The sequence below is a fragment of the Physeter macrocephalus genome, chromosome 2, assembly GCF_002837175.3.
Source record: "Physeter macrocephalus isolate SW-GA chromosome 2, ASM283717v5, whole genome shotgun sequence".
Classification (NCBI taxonomy): Eukaryota; Metazoa; Chordata; class Mammalia; order Artiodactyla; family Physeteridae; genus Physeter; species Physeter macrocephalus.
In genome coordinates this window covers 19,276,742-19,284,209 of record NC_041215.1, presented here as the reverse complement: position 1 = coordinate 19,284,209, position 7,468 = coordinate 19,276,742, and the positions used below count along the sequence as shown (strand labels likewise).

The window sequence follows — 7,468 nt, the reverse complement described above, 5'->3', positions numbered from 1 at the left end:
CGGTACGCGGGCCTGTCACTGTTGTGGCCTCTCCTGTTGCGGAGCACAGGCTCCGGACGCACAGGCTCAGCGGCCATGGCTCACGGGCCCAGCCGCTCGGCGGCATGTGGGATCTTCCCGGACCGGGGCACGAACCCGTGTCCCCTGCATCGGCAGGCGGACTCTCAACCACTCCGCCACCAGGGAAGCCCCCAGAAGACAGATTAATGGACAGCATGCAGTGGAGCAGAGAAAAGGGCCCGGCGCATCCCCGGGCTGTCAGGGAAGATGGAGCAGAGATGACATACAAGTTGGGAGAGGAGCTCTCTGGGCAGGCGTGGCAGGGAGGGGTGTTCCAGGCAGCCCAAGCGCTTGGAAGAGGCCCAGGCGGCAGGAGCAAGCATGGTGCATGCAGGGAAGCGTGCCTTGTTTGGTGGGTTTCATCCTATAGGCCTTCGTGTCCCAAATGCCATCCAAGGGGCGCACACCATGGGACGCTCCCTGGTCAAAGGGACCAGTATTTGGAATTGAACTTAGAAAGGCAGCAAACACCCACCCCCCGCCCCGCCCAGGGACGTCTGCTGCACACATGTTCTAGAAGCCAAACAGAGGGCAAGAGGGAGGTTAGTTAGGAGAAGTAACAACTCACCGGGGCTGGAGAAGAGATTGATCACTTCCAGGGAGATTTCAAGAACCCCACTGGCACTTTTCTTTCATTTCTCAGCGCACCGTGGTGTGTTTGTGAGATTGTTTGTTGTTGTTGTTGTTGTTGTTTATCTTTTGGCCACGCCACGCGGCCTGTGGGATCTTAGTTCCCCTACCGAGGATGGAACCCGTGCCCCCTGCATTGGAAGCATGGAGTCTTAACCACTGGACTGCCAGGGAAGTCCCTGTGAGATTGTTTCATTGAGGGCTATCTCCCAGCCCAAGAGTCCCACGAGGGCAGGGCACGTGTCTGTTCATGGTTGAGTCCTAGGCGAGAACAGGGCATGTAGCAGATGCTCAGTAGACACTTGGTTGATTTTAGGAGCTGACAGTCCTCCCTACTCACCCACTTCTGAAAGAGGGCCTGGATCTCTTCTGCAGAAAGAGGTCAGATCCATCTGCTTGGAGAGCCCCCAAAGGCAGGGCCAACTCACCTCGCCCTGGGCCCTGGCCCAGCCAGCCTTTGCAGCAGGAAAGATACCATCTTGGCTTTGAAGAGCCGAGAGAGCCTTTACAAGATGCCACTTCTCTTATCCACCTGTCCCTGGAAGGCTTAAGAGGGCTTTAAATTGTTTCCTTTGTCATTCTCAGGGATACTGAAATATAGAGAAATCTGGAATTTGCCAGGAAGGAACCTGTGATGGTGGCAGAAGGTAGCTGCTGACATGCAAGGTAGTAAACTTTTTTTTTAGGTCAGAAGGGATTCCACAGGTCCTTCCACAGCTGATTTTAGCCTGAAGGTACTTGCCGCTGCTGCTGTTACTACCAGTAACAATTATTTTAGTTTTATTGCATTTAATATTTAAACAGGGCCGCCACATAAGGGGTGGGCCTGCTGAGGAGGGGAAGTTTGTTTATTCAGTCCACAAATATCAGATGCCTGATGGTACACTAGACTCTGGGGATCCACTAGTGGGCTAGCCAGCCCCTGCCCTCATGGAGCTTTCCACCCAGGGGGAAATAAATGTCATGGGCCAGCTCCTGAACTAAGTACTTGACAGATTTTAGCTCATCTATTCCTCCCAACAAAACCTGTGAGGTCGGTACTATCATCAGCCCTGTTTTCAGATGAGGAAACTGAGACAAAGCACACTGTACCCAGATCAGAAAGATAGAAAAGTAGGTGAGGAGGGATTTGAACCCAGGCTGCTGGCCCTGAAGTCCTTCCGGGAGGCCAAGAGATCTGGGATCATTTATCCACACACACAGCCATGGAGGAAGGTACGTGGATGTGGAAACACCCGAGTGGCACGGAGGAGCGGCTAGAACTGGGGACAAGAGGAGGGCCGGCAGTGACTGCTGAATTCCAGCAGCCGTCCTTGTTACCTGAGGGTCAGCTCGCCCATCAAATGCCCACCCCATGGCCAAGGAAAAGACCCGGAGATGTCAGGCCGTCTCCCCAGGAGTCGGGGTGGTCTGAGTGGCCCAGCTGATTGTCTGTCAGTCTGGTAGATGGGGTCACGTGGCATCTTTCAAGGCTTCAGATTTAGAAATTACTCTGGGTCCCCATAATCATTAGAGGTAGAGGATCAGAAGCTGGGCTGGTAGGGGGTGGGGTATGGAGGCAGAGTAGGTAGGAAAGCAAAATTAAAGGAGTCTTGGGGTCTTCTGCCTGCCTCTGAAAGATGGCACACACACACTCACTCACTCTCCCTGTTGAAAAAGAGTAACTCATTTACTGAGCACTCACTGCACTCGGTGTTTTACGTAGGTTGTTTCTAAAGTCATTGAATGCAGAGTGACAGCTCAGCTGATCAACTTGGGGCAAAGGCTCTGGAGTCAGAAATCCAAGTGCAGGGAATTCCCTGGCGGTCCAGTGGTTAAGACTCTGCACTTTCACTGCTGAGGGAGCGGGTTCAGTCCGTGGTCGGGGAACTAAGATCCCGCAAGCCGCTCAGTGAAAATAAAATGAAATGATTTTTTAAAAAATACTTTGGTCACTCAGTATTTAAAGAAAAAAAGAAAAAGAAAGAGAAAAGAAATCCAAATGCAAACCTTTCTTCCTCTACGGCCTTGTCAGGAGACGCAGTGAGCAACTCTCTACTCGCTAGGGCACCTCTCACATGTTATAAAACTGTCCTTTACTTTTTTGTCTACCCTGGTACAGAATCTTCTCCTTTTTTTTTAATTTTAGAAATAGACTTTAGTTTTCAAAACAGTTTTAGCTTTACAGAAAAATTGAGAAGATCAGGACTTCCCTGGTGGCGCAGTGGTTAAGAATCCGCCTGCCAGGGCTTCCCTGGTGGCGCAGTGGTTGAGAGTCCGCCTGCCGATGCAGGGGACGCGGGTTCGTGCCCCGGTCCGGGAAGATCCCACATGCCGCGGAGCGGCTGGGCCTGTGAGCCGTGGCCGCTGAGCCTGTGCGTCCGGAGCCTGTGCTCCGCAACGGGAGAGGCCACAACAGTGAGAGGCCCGTGTACTGCAAAAAAAAAAAAAAAGAATCCGCCTGCCAATGCAGGGGACACAGGTTTGAGCCTTGGTCCAGGAAGATCCCACATGCTGCAGAGCAACTAAGCCTGTGCTCCACAACTACTGAGCCTGCGTTCTAGAGCCCGCGAGCCACAACTACTGAGCCCGCGTGCCAAGAGCCTGGTCTCTGCAGCAAGAAAAGCCACTGCAATGAGAAGCCCGCACACCGCCATGAAGGGTAGCCCCCGCTCGCCGCAACGAAAGAAAGCCCACGCGCAGCAACGAAAACCCAAAGCAGCCAAAAATAAATAAATAAATAGATGTAATCTCTCATCATTTCTTAAGAAAAAAAAGAAAAATTGAGAAGATAGTACAAAGCATTCCCACAGACCCCACACTCACAGCCAGTTTCCCCATATTAGTAACATCGTCTGGTAAGTTTGTTATAATTAATGGACCAATATTGATACATTATTATTAACTAAAGTCCATACTTTATGCAGATCTCCTTAGTTTTTCCCTAATTTCCTTTTTCTTTCCCAGGGCCCCTTCCTGGATCCCGTAGGACATTTTGTCCTCACGTCTCCTGAGGCTCCTCTAATCTGGGACCGTTTTCTTAGGCTTTCCTTGTTTTTGATGACTTTGAGTTTTGAGAAGGACTAGTCAGGAATTTTCTAAAGTGTCTCCTAATCTGGATTGGTCACATGTTTTTCTCATAGTCTTGGGGAGAAAGGCCCAGAGATGAAATGCCCTTCTCATGTCAGCGTATCAAGTGCACATGCTCTCAACATGACTTACCACTGATGGTGTTGACCTTGATCACCTGGCTGAGCAGCACAGGGGTTTTTCTCTTCCTTCATCCAGCAGACATTGATTGAGCACCTACTAACGGCCGGATGCTGCATAAGGGGCTTGGAGTAGAAAATTAAGAAGATAGGCCTTTGCCCCCAGAAGGTTCATGACCCAGTAGGGCAGGCAGGTGTGTATAGTAGGAATTGCAATAGAATGTGTCTTGGGCTGGGGTACAGTGGTAGGTATTTTTGGGGAGAGGGGAGAGAAGTGAGCCAGAACCCTGGAGGTGGTCGGGGGCAGGGGGTGGTTTGCCAGGAAAGAGTTCACCGAAAAACATATCAGTATCCCTCTTTTTTATGGTTGAATACCATTCCATTGTCTGGATGGACCACATTTCATTTATCCATTCATCCATCGACGTTTGGGTTGTTTCCACTTTCTGGCTATTGTGAATCGTGCTGCTGTGAACAATTGTGTACAGGTGGGACTTCCCTGCAGGTCTTGTGGTTAAGACTCCACGCTTCCAATGCAGGGCGCGCTGGTTCGACCCCTGGTTGAGGAACTAAGATCCCACGTGCCGTGCGGCCCAGCCAGGAAAAGAAAAAAGAAAAAGAATTTTAAAAAGAATTGTGTACAGGTTTTCCTGTGAGTGTGTGTTTTCCATTCTCTCAGGTAGATGACCTAGTAGCAGAATTGCTGGGTCATATTGGCAACTCTTTGTCTACCTTTTTGAGGAACTGCCAGCCTGTTTTCCACTCTACCTCATCTTTTATTCCATGCGTTTCAATCTGTAGTAGAAAGTGCAGGTGATCATCTCCTGGTCTCTTCCCGCCCCCCACCCCCGTATGCTCTGGGCGTGCAGGGGCTGCTTCTGTCTTTGCCCAGCAGTGTTCAGCCCTCATCATGGTGCCCAGGACCTGACTGGCACTAAGGAAATACCGGTGGGTGGGCAGGCAGGTTCTATTCCTCCAACATTTCTCGACTCTCAGGTTGTACCAGGCTCAGTGCGGGTCGCAGAAGTAGCAGGGACCCAGACAGTGGTGATTCCTACCCCGGTGGTGGATCTGATTGAGCCATTCTGGAGCCAGTTGGCAATCTTGGCTGGTGCTCCGGAGAAAGGAAAAGCTGGGGACGAGGGTGTCACAATCACCGACATGTATCTGGTCATTTAAGTCCTGAAAGTGAACTCAGCGAGGTCATGAAGGGATAAGCGCCAGGGAAGGAGGGACTGAGGCGGTAAGAATCCAGGTGCTCTGGAGAAGGGACAGGGCTGCTCACAGAGCTAGGAGGGCAGTGAGCCCACGTCCCTCCGTATGTACTCGGTTCCAGGCATGGCGAGACCTGGTCAGTGCAGGAAGTGTGCGTGTGTGTGTGTACGTGTGCACGTATGGGCAAAGGGGTGTGTGGGTGTGAGATAGTGTGTGATTGTGTATCTGAGCGCGTAGGTGTGCGACTGTGTGTGAGTGTATGTTAGAGCGTGTGTGCATGTGCACGCAAGACTGTGAGGTGGTTTGTGAGTGTGAATGTATCTGAGTGTGTGGGGTGTGAGGTTGTGGGTAAGTGTGAGTGTGTGAGTGTGAATGTATCTGAGTGTGGGGGGTGTGAGGTTGTGGGTCGGTGTGAGGTGGGTCGGTGTGAGTGTGTGAGTGTGAAGGAGTGTGTGTCTCTGTGCATGCATCAGGAGGATGGCTTCTGGGGCTGTGCAGCATTTAGAGAGTATGGGGATGAGTCAAGAGAAAGTTCCTGAGGGACCAGAAGGTTCTGCCTCTCAGACTGCAAGCTTAAGCCCTGGGTATTGAATACATTTTATTTCTTGTATGAAATACACATTAATTTGTGATAAGTATCTGAGCAAACTCTGCTAGTGGATTGCCCTAGTAGTTTCTTTTCATCGGAAACCCAGAGCTGAACCATTCTCTTGGGCTCTTTGCAGGCCAGGGTTGGGGTTGGGGGGGAGGAGGCAATGCGCTGCTGAGGCTGGGGTCCCCTGGGCTCAGCACGGAGACCGTGGACCCCAGCCCCAGCCCTGGCCACGTGTGGTCTTTGTCTCTGAGGCCCCCACTACTCCCAAATCCAGCTGTGCTTATGGGGCTCCAATCCTCGCCTCCACCACCTACTCCCCTCTCCCAGCTCTGAAGTTGGGAAACCTACGCGGCCTTCCCAGCCCCTCCCTGCCCAGAGAGATCCTTCCAAGTCAGCACTCCTTGTCCATGGCCCATCTCTGCCCCGGGCCAGCCACAGACTTTGCGGGAAGCCCCGGAGTTGCCCCCACTGTCCCTCTCTCAGGAATGATTAACTCCTGGCTTGGTGGTGCACCGTGGCTTGGTCTTTGAGGCAGGTTGTCCCCGGCCAGCTGGGCAACAGGAGGAAAAGGTCTTCTGCTTCTGATGGGAGCCATTGCCTAGAGTTTGTACCACTCACCAAAAGCTAGAGCCCTCAGTACCTGACAAACTTGGGGGGCCCTCAGGGGCCAGAAGCAGAACCAGTGGCCTTGGGGAGCCACAGAGTCCTGGGGTGGGAGGGTTATGAGCCCCCCACGAGGTGAAAGAAAAATGGTGCCCCCCTGCCCCTTGACAAGAGAGCACAAGGGAAGGAGACTAGAATCAAGTGCATGGCCAGGATCAAGTCCAGCTGACCTGTGGACCCTCAGGTGTTGGTTGGGGGCTGAGCTTGGGCTGTGGGAAGGTGCTCAGTGACCTGAGGGTGCCAGGCAGGTGCAAAATGGGCTGCTTTTGTCCTGTGACTGTCCTCCTGCTGCCTGGAGACCAGATGCCCCCTCTCCAGGAACTGGGCGAGGGCCCCTCTGTGGCTGAGCTGTCAGAGCCAGGTCAGGTGAGGTCCAAGGAGAGCCACACTTCAGACGCTGTTCCGTTTGAGTCCAGAGCCTTTGCTTTCGGCACAGTGCTAAGCTGGAGCCAGTGTCCCTGAAGCTTCCAGGAGGGTGGGGCTGGACCATCCCCAGGAGGAGTAGGAGAGATGGGCCAGCACCCACCCGGCACATGGCAGGCCAAGATCAGGATACTGATCAGAGCCTGTAGCTCTCACTCTGAGGCCATGAGAGCACAGATTCCTAGCACTCTGACATGTCCCTGGCTTCCCAGCCGAAGGGCAGTTGACTCTTCTGGCCATTGGCAGCACCAGACAATTAACAGTAGAGAATAATTGCTTCTGGCTGTGCCAGCAGCCCACTTTGGTTGATGAGACGGGGAAGGTAGGATGCTGAGGCAGGGCTCCCAGGACAGGCCACAGCTGGGGACAGGGACCAAGGCTGTCGGCAACAGCCACCAAAGCAGGGGCATCGGCACCCCCAAGGTCGCAGCAGGGACCCTGAGTGTGACGGGGAGCCTTGGCCCCTGGCCCTGCTGAAAACTCAAGGGTGTCAGTTGAGACTTGGTGTTCATGCGCAGGGACAGCGGGACAGCTCAGACGCTGGCCGTTGCCCTCCTGGCTGCATGCAGGCATCTGGACTGCAAAGGCAGGGACCCCATCGCCAGCCCCCGGAGCAGAAGGAGCCGGCCAGGCCGCCAGCTAGACTGGGCTGCGTGGGGTGAGGAGTGACTGAGTGGGCAGCCCACGGCGCGGA

General features: G+C 53.3%; 1 protein-coding gene across 1 annotated transcript in view; it reads left to right on the top strand.

The window, feature by feature from the left end:
* EVI5L (ecotropic viral integration site 5 like) overlaps nt 1-7,468 on the top strand; it is a 30,191-nt gene that overhangs the window by 3,434 nt on the left and 19,289 nt on the right. The gene's annotated exons all lie outside the window — the stretch shown is intronic.